Source organism: Phaethon aethereus (assembly GCF_964289735.1).
Source record: "Phaethon aethereus genome assembly, chromosome: 8".
NCBI classification, from domain to species: Eukaryota; Metazoa; Chordata; class Aves; order Phaethontiformes; family Phaethontidae; genus Phaethon; species Phaethon aethereus.
Window position 1 is genome coordinate 9,975,724 of NC_138584.1, and position 15,859 is coordinate 9,991,582.

The following is a 15,859-nucleotide window of genomic DNA, read 5'->3' on the forward strand; positions in this document are numbered from 1 at the left end:
AGGTAGCCTTGTTGGGCTGCCACGTCCCAGTTACCATTGATTGACTGGATGTATGTTACAGGAGTGATCCTGCACGCTGCAGGAGATTTCGTTTCTCTAGGATCAAGATACTTATGTGAAGTCACAGGTTTTCTTGCAAACAATAGAGTCTAAGCCTCTGACTGTATGATTTTCAAAGTGAGTGTGGACACTTTATTACAAGAATGTTATCTTGATATGAAGTAGATTAAAAGAAAGATAATAAAATGTAGGCTTTTCAACATAGTGGTGTAATTATTGTTCCATTTAAGTTTATGACACACTGACTGACCTCTGGAAGAGAATACCAGAGTCTAAGCTTTGTAATTCAGGGATCCAGTCTGTCAGTCTGCATTTCTGAGTGGGTGAGTTGTTTCTATTATAGAAGTTTGTCACAGGTAGAATTATTTCAAGGATGTCCTGATTTTCCTTCAGGAAGTTTGCATGCCATCAGTTAACAAGAGGTCTGGAGAATAGCTGTTCACAGTATTGATCTCCTTCACTGAGTTTATATTGTCAATTATACTTGCAGCAGCTGGTTTTAACTGATATTTTATTTGAGCTGACAGCTGTCAATTCAAATGATTGAAAACCCCAGGTTATGCACTTCTTCACTAATGTCCCCTTATGTCCTCACATGTGTCATGATCCTGTGCCACAAGTAATGTAGGGTTTTACTTGTAAAGTTTAACCAAGAAATGAAAGCAGTTTGCTGCAAATTTATACTAAAAAGGAGAAAAAAATAATTGAACTTAGCCTTTCATTTCTTAAAAACTGTTTGCAAAAATGTTATGATACTCTATTTTCCAGCTTTAATCGGTTCACTGTTCCCAACTGTCTCCCATCTGCAATGGTGATTTTTTTTTTTTTAAACACTCACTCACTGGAAGGAATATCTCATACTGGGTAGATCGGGGATGGACTGCTCTGCTGTAGCTTTGCTGCTTCGATAAGAAGATAAAGTGCTTACTATGAAAGACAGTACTGCCTTGTAAAACGGGAGAGCTTGCTGAGTAAAGGAGGTAGCACTCTCCACCAGGGTCTGCTGATGCTGTACTGTGTGACCCTTACCTTCCTGGCCTTCCAGTCTATCTCTTCGTTTTATATTGTCTTGAATTTGTACATTTTTTTATGACAGTGGCTTATCATGTGCAAACCATCAGCTCTGAGTATTCTAGGCAGTACTTAAACCATTGCTGGTTTGTACTCAGGAATATTTATAATGTAAAGAACAGGCTAACAAGTCCCTGACTGGAAAAAACAGGTGTCCTTCATGCCTTGCATGCTCAGATCATCAACTGTTGACAGAAAGATTCTTTTAATCTACTTTAGGTCTGTGTACATTGTATCTGATAGCAGCATACATGTTAGCTGTTAACACACTTTCCAGTGCTTCTGGTAGTGAAAGATGTTACATGGCAACTCCTTCACCTTTGGTTTATAGGAAGAAAGGTCTTCAGCACAACTTAGATACTACTATGTACTGAATCACATTACCTGAAATAATAAAGTCATCATGTTGATGTAATTTATTCTCTTTCTGCTTACCAAGGATAGTAGGCACTTCTCTGGATTACACGCTTCTATGTTCATTTTGAACATATGAACATTTCGAACATCCTATTTAGATGCTGAAGTCTTAGTGATGCCTTAGCCTTGCAGATGTAGCACTTTACTAGACTAGTAAAGTTGCTACTATATGGTGACTTTTTTTCTTGTCAGCTAATTTTTGTCTATGGGTGACATGTCTTTTTTTCAGAGTACCGTTTCCATTTAACCATCTTTTAAAATAAAAATCACATAGCTAAATTGTCAGGGAATCCAGTCACTGTGTGAGATAAAGGATCATGAAACAGTGGCATATTTTCCCTCTGCTGCCTGGTGTGGGTTTCCAGTTCTACGTTATCTAATACAGTAAATTACAGAAGTTGTAATTAGACTTTGCATGTGGAAAAATAAAATCCTTGTAGACTATAGAACTTCTCAACAAAGGATCCTCAAATATTATTTGCATCTCAGAGAATTTGAGCTGGTCGGCTGGGACAGAGTTGACCTAGCTCAGCCAGGGAGAATAATACTGCTTCACTTCTATAGTTTCTAATTATAGATGATATTTGAATTAATGACATTGAAATATAACTAATGATGTGACATTATTTTACCGATTTTACATTAGCTAAATCCAATGTACATTAGAAATACATTGCAAAAAATTGCTTTATTGAACACAGTTTTACATAATGCAACAGTCATTGTGAATTTTATGTGGAAGTGGTGACTTGGAAAGTAAACAGCAAAATCATCTGCACTGCTATAAACAAATAGCACTGTGCCTTCCTGATGTGCTAAATATATGAGAAAGCTTTTAGCTGGTGAGAATCTTTCTATGTAAATGAATTGTTTTGACAGAAAATTTTGAGGTTTTTTTCAAAGTGAAAAGAATTAGAGCTAACACAAAAAGGTTTGATTTCTAAAGTGCTGCTTTTGCAACTATCTGATAGAATAGGAAATGGGGAGGGAGTTAGCTTTTAAAGGCCTGGGAAATTAGGCACTGGTTAGCGTTCAAAAAGTATTTCTAACATAAAAAGTAGCTGCTGCGACTTTTGCGTTTGTTTTCCAAACCCAAAATTTTTCATTTCCTTGTTTTATAATAGAATTGAGGAATGGTTTCTCTGCTGTCTTGATGCAGCAGAGACAGTTCAATTGAAAAAAAAAAGTGAACTAGAGTCTCCTTTGGCCTGTGCCTCAAAGGCTTTCCAGTATGAGATCCCGTTCTGAAGTTCTGATCAACTTCATCTTCAGTGTCTTTGTTCATCCTTGATATTCTTCAGTTTTGTGCGGACTGAAGGGTTTGTGTGTAAAATAATAAGCAGATATGATTACACTGATGACTCATGAGCACAACCTCCTTGAGACCAGATTGATCTGTAGGGCATGCATAAGGTCTTTGCCAAATGAGGAGTACTGCAAGTAAAAGTGGGACCTTTATTATTCAGCTTTGAATTTAAAACTTGCAAAAAACAGACTCTTTATGATGGCAGGGAGTTCTAGCTAATTTTTTTAAAAGTCAGAAACTGCATAGAAAACTCCCCTGACTCTTCAACAAAATGGTAGAAAATGCAGGTTTTTTCTGTACAACTATACATTTGTGGGAGACAAACAGCATAAAAGATAGAGGAAGTGTCTTTCTAATGGAATCTGCCTCTAATGGTCAGCAATTAAAAATGCTGCATCATTCAGATATAACCTTTCCATATCCTGTCTGGACATGCCCTCTAATCTTAAAACACGTTAGTCATTATATGTAGTAGGTCAGAAGATAATATTAAACTCTAAATCACTTTCTTCTCTAATCTTTCTTAATCTTTAACGCCTTCTTTCAGACAGAAATGCAACTGCTAAAAGGATTTTGTCAGCCATTCAATGTCAGAATTTGCAGCAACAAGATGGACAGTATCTTTTCACAGTTTTTGCTTATAATCATAAAAGAAGACATGGCTGTTACCATTATTTTTCCAATCCAAATGGATGATTATACCCAGTGAGAAAGTGAGAGAGGGAGGTTGTAACCTTATTAGAACTACTTGCTATTGCTACCATGAATTGCACATTTCTTAACACCAGCTTCTTAATGATCATGTTTCATTTTCAGCCTTCATCTGTGGATCTTTAAGAGGTTTAATTATTTAGTAATAGTGATACATTAATTAGTTAAGCCTTATATACCTTTGTAAAAGAACCAAAACATTTTTAATCTTACATAGGGAGAAAAAGTGTCACAGAGACTTTAACACTTCTCTCATAAAGCATGTGTGATAAACTCAGATATGGGCACTTCAGATGAGTAACCTGATTTTCATGGATGTTGCATATGTGAAATCTAAATTGACTGTCTCATTTAAGAAAAGTTAGGGAAGGCTGTTCTAAATGATTTGCCCACAGCTGCTCAGTGACCCAGATCATTTAATTCTCAGTCCCTTGCTTTAACCATATAGCATGCCTTACTCTCATGTGAAAAATATATTTTTCATTACTGTTAAGACCTTTCTGCCACACTGTATCTGATACTACCAGAAAAATTCAATAGAAATTCATATTCATAGAAGAGAATCCAGCAACGTTTGGATGAAAAATCCAGTCTACCATGCTTCACTGGTGAAACTGAATAAAAGTAGAGGATAAATATATTGAAAATTAAAAACCAAGGAAGTATGGCTTTTCAACACCAGAAAAGACATTGCTGAAAAAGAATGGTCCGGATAGGAGGAAAAGAACCAGATTTTTGCCAGTCTTTCTCAGTTAAAAGATAGGTGAATTTGGCTGAAATTGTTCCAGTAAAATTTGCTTTAAAGTCACTGCCGCTGAAACTAATGAAAAAAATTCTCATTCTTTCACAAGAGCTAATGAAAAATCCTCTCATCTAAATCAATGTGCCCTCTATTTTATCTGCAGTTTTTGCACAGTGTAAGAAGGCTGTGAAAAACAGAACTATGGTCATCAAGAAGTTTGATAATGCCAGTCGGAGGAAAACTGAGTCTCTCTAATGGCAAAAAGTGCAGTGAAATGCTCTTTCAGTTGTTTAGTATATTTTTACTCATTGGACTTCAAAATTCTGTGAGCTGATGGAGTAGCTTAAAAATAGGAGTAATTTCTTTTGCAGTTAGCATTGGATTCTTGAAAAAGTTGAGGCTGGGCTATTCCAGAGAAGGAATGGTGTGAGACCTTTGATACCTTAAATTTTTTTTCTTCTGTAAAAGAAAGGGATGACAAATGGTTGTACCTATAAGATCTTGAATATATAGTAGATGACCCAGGGAAGCATGGTTTATGTTGGCAATAGTATAAACCCAGGACGCCGCTACTCTGTTAATTGCTTTGCTTGGCTCACAGGAGAAGCTCTCTTACTGCATCTTGTGAGAGGTTTTTCAATAAAACATAATGAATTAACTAAAAGGAGGTTAACAAAACAGTATGTATCAGCACTTAAACCTTTTCCATTAAGCACTAACTGCATGAATTGCCCCCCTTTCTTTTCTTCTAGAGATAAGAATAGATTCATTAAAGTAATTCTAAATATTTTATCACCTTTAATGTACTCATATAGACAAGACTTTGCAGTAGCGTCTCAGACATAATTCCTAAATGAGCACTTTCCTTCATAAAATCTCTCATTAATCTGTCTAAAAAAAGATGTATAACTGTCTGCTCAATACAAGCATTGTCAAACCTGTGATATGTTTGTTTATGTGTAATAAAGTAGCTTAAACTATGTAGATAAAAATATTAATGACATAAAATTATAATGCCAGAAGCTAACTGAAAACCTGGCTTGTTTTCTATGGAGAAGCAAGATTCTTGTTTTTCAGAGCAATGAGTACCTCTCATTATTAAAATGAGTGGCCACAGAGTGCACTTGTCTCCCTTTTGCAATAGAGGGAAATTCTCCTCCCATGTATGGACATGCTGGACCTCATCAAAGCTCTTCTGAATTTACTTCTAACTCCAAGGATGTAACCGATGAGCCGTTCTCCTTGGAGTGACTAATCACTATTTAGATTACAGGTGCTACCTTGATAACTGAAGATTATCTTCTCTTCGATAGGCTTTGTCACATTATGGCATCTTGTGGAGCAAATCACTCCTAACCTACAGAAAAAGAGCATTGTTATGCTACTTTCGAACAGAACCTGTGACCGAGATGGCTGGAAGGGCTAAACATGTTCAAAAGTAGCATTCAGTTCAGCTAGGAAGACTAGTATTGGAGATTGCCTCACATGAGTAGTACTTTATACCTCTTCCCAAATGTCTTTGGCGACTCATGAGATATGAGTCTCACTTGGCTCTGACTGTTATTAGTCTATTTTTTCAGGATTGTTTTGGGGGGTAAAATAGGGGTAACTTTTGGAACACTACAAGTACCTGCCTTTCAAAACACAGTTAAATTAAGTTCCACTATTCTTCATTTCTACAAAGACTATGGCCGCTTTTTTCCCAACCAGTGGCACATCCGCACATCTTTTCTGTCTGCTTATGTTGACCTGATACCCAATTAACAAAACACGCAATTGTCACATCAACAATACCTGTACCCTTCAGGGCACTGCAATGTTCAAGTTCACTCTCTGCTTCCCCTAGATGAAGTTACCAGATCAGTAGGAATCTGTTAAATAACTAAGGTCACAGTCTGACCTATTAGTCCACTGTGGAACTGGACAAAGGAAAATGACGGCGAGCAAGGTTAACTATATGTTCTACAAGTGGACTGAAGAATTAAGTTTCCTTTTTCCAAGAAGCCTGAAACCCCACTTCACCTTGAGTCCCAGGTAGCTGAAATGGAAGTACAATTGCAGCCCTTCTCTCCTTTACCCTCTTCGTTATCCACTAAGGGAAGAATGCAATTTAGCACTTGGCTGTGTTAAAGTCATAAACCAGCTAACTGCACAGTCTAATGATCCTCTGGTTCTTCTTAGACATTAAAATAGAAGAATACTGCATCTTAATTTGTGTGCTCTGTAAGCTGGCAACTAAAAATAAGACCAAGGTCAACAGCTGCTGAGAAGCTGTAGGGGCAATCCAGTATTAACTACCTGTTAGTAGTAAAGAGCAAAGCAACCTCTACATAAACTACTCTTTTTGGAAGCATGTAGGGCCATACGTACCTCATATGTGTGTGTGCTCTTTCATTCAGCTCTACTAATACAGTTGGTCACATCTTCTACCCAGCAAATGGTTGCTGGTTTGTGACAGAAACATGAAGATGCCATGGAGAGAGAACTTTTGGAAGCCCTTTTTGAAAGGGTCCTGGTTATCAACTTTGGGTCAGTAATAGGATTTCAAGACTTTTGTTCATGGTATAATAGAAAACTGCAAAAATCGAAGACAGCTCAGGCAAAATAGGCAACGTTCCCCAAGTGCAAGACAGTAGCCAAATGAAAGAGTAACTCCTATTTCTGGAGTAGTGCTAGGCAGGTATATAAAGAAAATGAGGTGGACAGGTGGAAGTCTACTGGGGAAAAAACGCGATTTGAATGAAGAAAAATACTTTGCCTTGGAAGAACAGTGAAAGTAGAGAATGTGACCGTACGGCTAAAGTGTTCCTCTTTCTGTCAGGTACCCGTACATGGAAATGTAGCATCCTCTATCTCTAGGTTCTGGATAAAAAAGTAAACCTAAAAAAGCTATTGTGAGGAGCTTCACCTTTATAGACTATCTATTCTGAATATCCTTAGTGGCACATTATGAATCTTTACTTTACATGAAGAGTAGTGGAGGAAGGAAAAGTTTTCCTGATTTATGCAGAGTCTCCAAGTATTTAATGTTTCAGGAATGGGTCTTAGCCTCTCTTGGTGTAAAAATTTTGCTCTGAAAGGTAGCACAGTTGTTACTAACAAAGTTCCAATGTCTAGTTAAAAAAAAAAAAAAAAGCTAGGTTTTCATGATGGAAATCCATGCATGACCAACTAGGAGGACACTTGGATTACTGCTTGCTGCTCTTGTAATATGTATGATTTGGTGGGTGGCACTGAGAGAACTGTGATGTTTGGAATATTCCCATAAGCAGGTTGCAAAGAGTTAGTGAACAATTTCTGCAAGAAGGAGGATGCTTAATCATAATTTGGAAAAAAGTTCTGTTATTTTTTTACTCCAAGTTTGTAACTTTTCATAACTTCTCTTTTTCATATATAATTCTAGAGCAAAGAGGTGTGTGTGTTAATTCACAGAGCATGCATTTAGTTTTCCTGTGTTGTTGGATAAGGGCTTGAGCTGGTGTATTTATTTGTACAGAACCAAGGTCTACAATCCTTTTTACTGGAATTACTGAGTTTGCAGAAGGTTTATAAATAAATAAAAAGACTGTGGTATACCTGAATGCAGTGGTAATGGAGCACAGTAAATACAAGTGTATGTACCTGACCGCATGAAGAGTATGTAGTGTGATATTTGAAACATGAATGAGTTGAAGTGTTTTCAGGAACATAGGAAGCTGGAAAAAAATTAATGTGATAACAGAACTGCAGGGTATGGAATAGAAGAATGTTTTTCTTGTAACACTCTGTCTGCTTTAAAGTTTACACAATGATACTTCCAAAATATCTAAGAACAATATGAAAGAACTAACAGTAACTTTATCCATATTAAGCCTGTCAGGCTGGTTCTGTAACTTGGCCAGCGTGAAAGCTTCTCCAGAGATCCCATACCTGTGAATTCTTGCAGGATGTCTGAATGCAGCTGGAGTTTAGCCAGGAGATCATAGGATTTTTTTCAGGGTAAACCCAGATTTCCCATAGGAAATCTGGAAATCATCCCAATCTGGCAAGTAACAACTGCACAGCTGGTGTGGCCACGTATGTGCGGAGCAGCCTAGATTAGCCAATTCTTTTCGCTGTACAAAAAATGCTATGGCTAGGGTTTCTTATTGAGACAGGTAGAAAAAGTAACAGAACTAATTCTGTGAGAATGTATTGCTCAAATTAAATCAAAATCTTTGATTAAAACCAGGGGTTTATTCTTAGAACTTTGTTTAAAGAAAAAAACAAACACGCACAAAAAAATAAGGAAAATTTTTGGCAACTTCAGGTTATTCTATTTTAAAAATTGTTACAATCATTATATTTTTTAGAACAAGTTTTAATATTGATATTTTTTAAAATTTTTTTGTGTTATAATACCAAGTAAAAAGAAAGTTAAAAAGTGAACTGTTTTTGGCAAAAAAAATTTGTTTTCAGATAAATGTATTTCCCTCATGGACTTTATAATATTTTGGTTTAGAGGCAGAGCAAAACCATATTTTGGAATCTCAAAATCTTAGTGAAATGGAATTCTTGTTTTCCAAACAGCCCTACATTTTAAAATTAGGCCTGAGGAAAAACCTGGAAATATGAAATATGAACAGACTTTGGAGAGAAAGGTGGCATACAACTCTGAAAGTAATTGTGAGAGAGAGGTACTTCTCTGGGAAAAAAAAAAAGATAATGTTTTCTGCTGTCAGCAATTGAAACCTCTTAACCAAAAGCTGAGGGTTTTTTAAATCTTTATATTGATTTGGGACTTTTATATATTTTGGTTTATCTCTGAATGTCATTCAAAGAAATAATTGTTGCAAATGCTTGATAGAAGTGGCTGTTCCAGTGGTGCATTTGAGATGGAGTAGTCTCATTGTCTCAAATAAAATGACATGTGCTGAAGTGGGTTTTTGCTGAAGGCTCTTTTCCTCATAAATTATGACTAAGCCAAGCATGAAGTTATGTGCCAGGGGCATGTCTGCTCCTTAAGTACCTTTTTTCCATAGATTTGAATTAATAAGTTTATAGAACTGAACTGGCAAGTATTTTGGTACTGGTTGAAGGAAAATGGAAAGAAATTTAAAACAAAGAAAAAAGTTTTCAAAGTTTAAATAAAATTTAAAAAATACTTTTAATCTTAGAGAGTTAATTAGGACATTTTTGTAATGGAGGAAGTGGTTTGGAAAGTTTTGGGGGTTTTTTTACCCCCAAAAAATAAACTTCAGTTTGTGCTTTAACGCATAAGACTTGTTATCGACGACTGTGAAGAAAATGAAATGGTTTATGTAGTGATCGCTTTTCTACAGACTCGGCGAATGTGAACCAGGCACTTATCCAGTGGTGGGTATCAGTAAAATAGACTGAAGTCTACTTTATAGTCCTGTAGCAGGCCATAGAAGACATTCCTGTTTTAAAGGATTTCTTGAGGAAGGTGTCCAAACTACATCCTTTTTTCCTTGGTTGTGTTTCTTACAGACACAGCTAGAAGTCATTGCAAAAGAAGATACAGCCACAAGTTATTATAGCCAGAAGTAACACTGAGGTTACTTCTAGAGAATATTCCCAACATTGGTTCTCATAGCAGCTGGCTTCTGCCTTGTTTGCAATAAAAAAGAAGCTCTAATGCACTGGGAAATGAAACCCATTAATTTTATGAACAGTAACTTCTTGAAGTTACCCTCGAAGATGATCAGTGAAGCTGGGAAGGATATAATGGATCAGTGAGGAGACAGGCAGAGATCCCCACTGGTGTCCACAGCCTCCTGAAACAGAATCAGAAGCCCTAATATGAACTGTTTTATCAGACCTCCATCTCCCCACCTGTATACCTCTCAATGGCCCACTCACACAACTCAAACCTTCCTGATCCTGCTTGAGAGTGTTGCTCTGCTGTTGCAGCAAAACTTTGCAACGCAAGATTTCCTCCAGAATGAGAACAAGGTATTTTCCTCCCTCATTCTTGATGAAGCAGTAATGAAATAACTTGAACAGTTTCTCCTACTAGTGAATCTTGAAATGAGAATTTCACTTTCCTGATCCTAGCACCTTACAGTGCTAATTTCATATAGGGATGAATGGTTTTGTATAGAGATTCATCATTTCCTCTCTTTAGAAAAAAAATCCACACACAGAGAAAAATGAAATCTCTAAGGATTTTTCAAAAACAAGGTTCCCATTGCACAAAATCTTCGAGTGTCTCATTAGATGGCTCCATCTAAAGCAAAACAGTCTTTAACCTTCTGCTGCACAGACTAAATGATCAACTAGTTGCAGCATTTCAAACCCTCTGCTTAATCATGTCTCATTATGAGTGCTTAATGATGGAAGAGGGAAAGGGAGAGACATTCACATTCTTTCCATTTCCTCTTTGAAATGGTTTTGTCTGACCTTTCCTAAACGACCCTCAGATTCCTAATAACTTATAATTAGTATTTTCCACATGATGTTCTATATATGAAATCTGATGTCTTACTTATTTCTAATATCCAGCAATTATTGTATTCAGTCACAGTTGTTTTATGAATTCGACTTCAGCAATGTATGTGAGGTCATCTAAAATTTATTTTTGTAGGGGATGCAATATAAGTGCAAAATAGTATTGTAGAAAAAATGAAGATATAAATTGGTATTAGATGTGCAAGGTGTATTCAAAATACTCTTTGCTATGACAGTATGATTAATTTTCAGCAGAATTTTACTGAAGAGTATTAGATGTTATTATGAGTGAGTCACACTGCAAAATCTGTAGAGATAAATCTCATGCTGTCTTTCATCATCATTGCATGTTAAGTTTAAAAAAATGCATGTTTCTTTTGGCAAAGCATTTATAATTTATTAGTAACAACATTGTTTACTACACAATCATAATTATAACTTTGCATGGCTTTGACATTTGAAAGTAGGTAACTCTGTAACAACAAATTTCTTTTTCAACATTTAAGGAAGAGACAGTTATATCTGGATACAAAATAGGCCTTTTCCTCTCAAATTAGTCTATGTGAATGCAAGTGTTCCCATTATTAACAGGAAAAGTTATGATTTCATCAACTCTTTCCAATGACTCCTTTATTCTAAAATACAGTATATATGTAGGTAGTTGAGGACTGAGATATAAAGATGTGTCATTTTCCTGGGATACACTCAACAGTGACAGGCAAAAGCCCTCTAGGGTTGAACCTGGGCTTTTGACAAAAAAAACAACAAAATTTAATAAGTTTGAAAGTGTGAGCTGGAACAAATTGACATTCATAAAATTTGAGTGGAGGACTTGGAAGAAGAACTTTTAACGCAGTTAGAAGTTTTAAAAAAAATTCTTTCTACAGTTCAGGCATTAGGCGATTATTGTACATCACTCAAGAAGCTGGCAAGTTTGATGGTTTTGTGAAATTTGGTAATAAATGGTGTTACAAAATGATACTACTGTAATTCACAGGCAGTTATAGCAAAGAAACTGTTCTGGTTTTTTGGCAATATTTTGAGACTGAATTAATTCATCAACACAATAAAAATTCTATATGGAGTTACCAAGTAACATACTATTGAGATGTTTCTACGTGTGCTAGAAAAAAAAAATTTTTTTTCTTATTTTAAAACCGACTTCCCAGTTCTTACCTAAATGCAGTGTTACTTTGAGAGTTCAGAGATCCACAGTGCTCACACCAAAAGTAACATTTATAACATACTGGAGTAGGAGTGCCAAACTACTCAAATACTTCTTTCTGTATTACAAAATTATTACTATTTATTAACAATACTCTTAAGTGTCAGTGTCAGGAGTATCACTATTCATACTATTCTAGTAGGTGCTCATATTTTTACATGGTACATGCATGATAGTAATTTAATAGATGGCGGACTTTGCAACAAAATTCTTGCTTCAGACTTTGATCAAATAATTTCTCTTCAACATTTGTCATTTGTGGGGATTTTTTGAATTTTGATTAAGATGCTTTAGGAGCCAAGTCATTTAAACCTTAGACTAAGACAAATGTGAATTACTTCTTTGTACTATATTCTGTATTGCCAATTTTTTCTGAAAGTGTGGAAAGAATCTACCAGAAGTCTTGATTGGAGCGTAAGGGTGGTATGTATACAGGCAAGAAAACATCTCTTTTTAACATATATTCAGAATTTCAGTAACATTTAAAGATATACAACTATCATATGAACTCATGCTGAAGTGATTACCCAGAGTAGCTTCTGAGTATATTTCAAGCTTCCCATTGTAGAACGTTATTCTATCCCAAAGATACAACTTAAGTTTTCTCTTCCCAGGAGTATTAAACCACAAGTTGTGGTTTTAAGACCAGTTGAACAAGGAATTAGAACTCTCCTGTAACTGTAATCTGTCATCCACATTTTGCAATGTCACCAATCTCTATGAAATTTTATATTGTTACAAAAAACATATCTCATTTACATTGGTTATCTTCTCTGTTTTTTTCCAGGATTAGTAATACTTAATTTTGGAAGAAGCTGTCCCATGTCTCTTGAGCTATCTATAGCAAAGTTTCTACTCTCACAACATCATATGGGTTGTCTAGTTCTTCCTGCTTTTATCTCAAATGCAGCATAGAAAAACAGTGACTATTTCTGCCTTTATAGTATTATCACTGCACTGATAATAAGTCTTCACTTCATTGACTTATTTGATAAATACGCTTTATCAAGTATCCGCATACTTAAATATATTAGTTTTTATTTCTTGTTTTTCTTTTTCTACACATACTGATTTTTGGCTTAAGCATTAGTTGTTTAGGTGGGGTTTTTTTGTGCTTCTTCAGAGTGTTATAGCATCACATTTCATGGAGCTTCTGATGTAATTTTTTGAACAACGAGATATCGTTTGATGTCTGTCTTATTAGAAAATCTAACTAGCTTGCCAGTCTCTCTCCAGTTCCATTTTTTGGCGGAATAAACTGAACTAGTACATTCTGCTCAACTCTTGAAGTCTAGGGAATGAACATCTGTGTAATTCTTCTGGGATGTGTATAGGCCCCTAGAAGATGTGGTAGACTCAAGCACCGTCAGCGGAGATAGGATCTCCAAATTATATAGTTGTCAAAATTAAATTAATATCTGAACATGGTGGAACCTTCCTGTTTTAGAGAGGAGGAGTGGATGGCCCCCTTTGGAGACCCATAACTTAACTGTTGGCTGCTTTCTCATGGAAAGAGCAATAGATGTTCCTTGTAGTGGGGAGCTCTTCCTCAAATTTTGAGACACCTGTTCAAGCTATGAGAGCACTTAAATGTCTTCAAAATAGTTCTGATAATCTTTTTCAAGTATGGACAAAACACATTTTTCTGTAACTACATTGTGGGAATGGCCTATTAAACGGAAATGTATACCTGTTGAGAGTATCTGTCAGAAAATACTGTTGTCAAAACATATCCACAAAATCTGCTTCCTAAGCAAGAACATTAATACTGGGAATGCCTTTAGGTTTAATTAGACTGGTCACTATAAGAAAATTCAGTTCCAAATAATATGAAAATTCTAAGTTCTCAATTAAAGTTGTTTATAATGTGTAGCTAAAGCAGGTCATTTGCAAAATCAAATCACGAGCAACCAGTTAAAAAAAAAAAGTATTGCTGGCTCTGACTCACAGACAGCATTTCTGCTAAATCTGTGACCTTTGAAGTCCTCAATTACTTACTAGAACCTGAATTTTCACCCCTGAATTTCTTTACTGAGCTTACTTAAGAACTTATAGCAATCCCTCAGCTAAAGGTCACAGTGTTGTGTGATGTTATCTGAGGTTTTATTATTTCCTCATAAACTGTGACATTTCCTAAATGTCAGCATCTGAGGAAATCAGGCCTATATGAACATGGAGGAAAAATAAATCCTGATTACTTTTGCAAATCTTTCAGTGGTGGTTCAGAGTTATAATTGTAATCACAACAAATAATTCAGCGTTCCCTATTGTTTACAGTTATTAGTAATTGTTGTCCTGGGTAGGCATGCATGTTAGTACACTTAGGAATAAAAATTAAGTCATATCATACTTTGTTTAGAGTGATTGTGCCATGCTCAGTGACCACAGAAAGCTCCTTCTTGTCAGAACTAACAAATTTAGTTCCTTAATTTTCCTCTTCCTAATCCTAATCTGGGGTGATCCACACTCAGGTAATTCATTTTGGTTTGGACTTCAGAGAAAAGTAGATCTTTCCAATACTCAGATAACCCACAGATTATCTGGGGGGAAAAGAAGAATAACACCTCTCTTATGAAGACAGGCTGGGATAGTTGGGGTTGTTTAGCCTGGAGAAGAGAAGGCTCTGGGGAGACCTTACTTGAAAGGAACCTTCAAGAAAGCTGGAGAGGGATGTTTCACAAGGGCATGTAGTAATAGGACAAAGGATAATGGATTTAAATGGAGAGAGGGTAGATTTAGATTAGCTATAAGGAAGAAATTCTTCACTATGAGCGTGGTGAGACAGTGGAACAGGTTGTCCGGAGACCGTGTGGATGTCCCCTGCCTCAAATGTTCAAGGCCAGGCTGGATGGGGCTTTGAGCAACCTGGTCTAGAGGAAGGTGTCACTGCCCATGGCAGGGGGGTTGGAACTAGATGATCTTTAAGGTCCCTTCCAATGGAAACCATTCTGTGACTCCATGATAGTCATAATGATAGTAAAACAGCAGAAGGTAGTATGCCAGATAACAAAAAAGAGACGGCAGAGGACAAAGAGTAAGCAACGTCCCTGGCTGAGGCAAGCTGCTTTCTCTTACTTTCTGCTGTTATTTATTTCTCTTGCTGCTGTCTCACTCTGCTGCCCTTTCAGGCTTGATTGCCCATTGATCCTCCATCTGAAATGACAATTTATGTTTCTGTGAAGTGAAAGAAAATGCTAGTGTTTTCTAATTTCTCTGCACAAGAATTAAGTGATAATACAGTGATACCAATGTGCCCTGGGGCACTTGAGACCGAACCCACCTGTATAAACCAATGGAAAACCTCTGCGTTTGATTTTATTTATTTGTGGTTTTGTCTGAATTTATAGCAACGTTACGATCAGCTCATATGGCTAACCTGTAACTGTTTTTCCAACTTTGGTTCAGTTAATTTACACTAATCCTTGATTCCAAGTCCTCTGACCTCTGATAAATACCTACTGAAATTAGAGGGACACATCTTTCTTTTTCATTTTAATTTTTAAAATCAATGTTTAGTCACTGCAGTGAGTTGCTTTGGGAAAGGGACAGCAGTTGTTATATGGATGTTCCTTGTTTCTACATTCTAGATGCATGCACTGACTGCATACCTGGGGAAAGGCAGGATGGTAAAAGGTTTTATTTAGGAACCAGGCAGAGACCTGTGGTCACTGTTGTGACAGTGGTCCAGTGGTCACAAAATGAGAGACAATGGGTTAATGCCACAGTAATATCTGAAAAAGCCTAGGAGTTGTGATACGTTTTCAAACAAGACTTCTGTTTAATCCACAGTGTTCTTTTTGTCACCTAGAATTGAATTCAAGTAACCTCACAATAATAACTAGAAACAATTCAGACCATAGGCTTATCCCCCTGTAATGTTTTTGCTGACTGGTTTGTT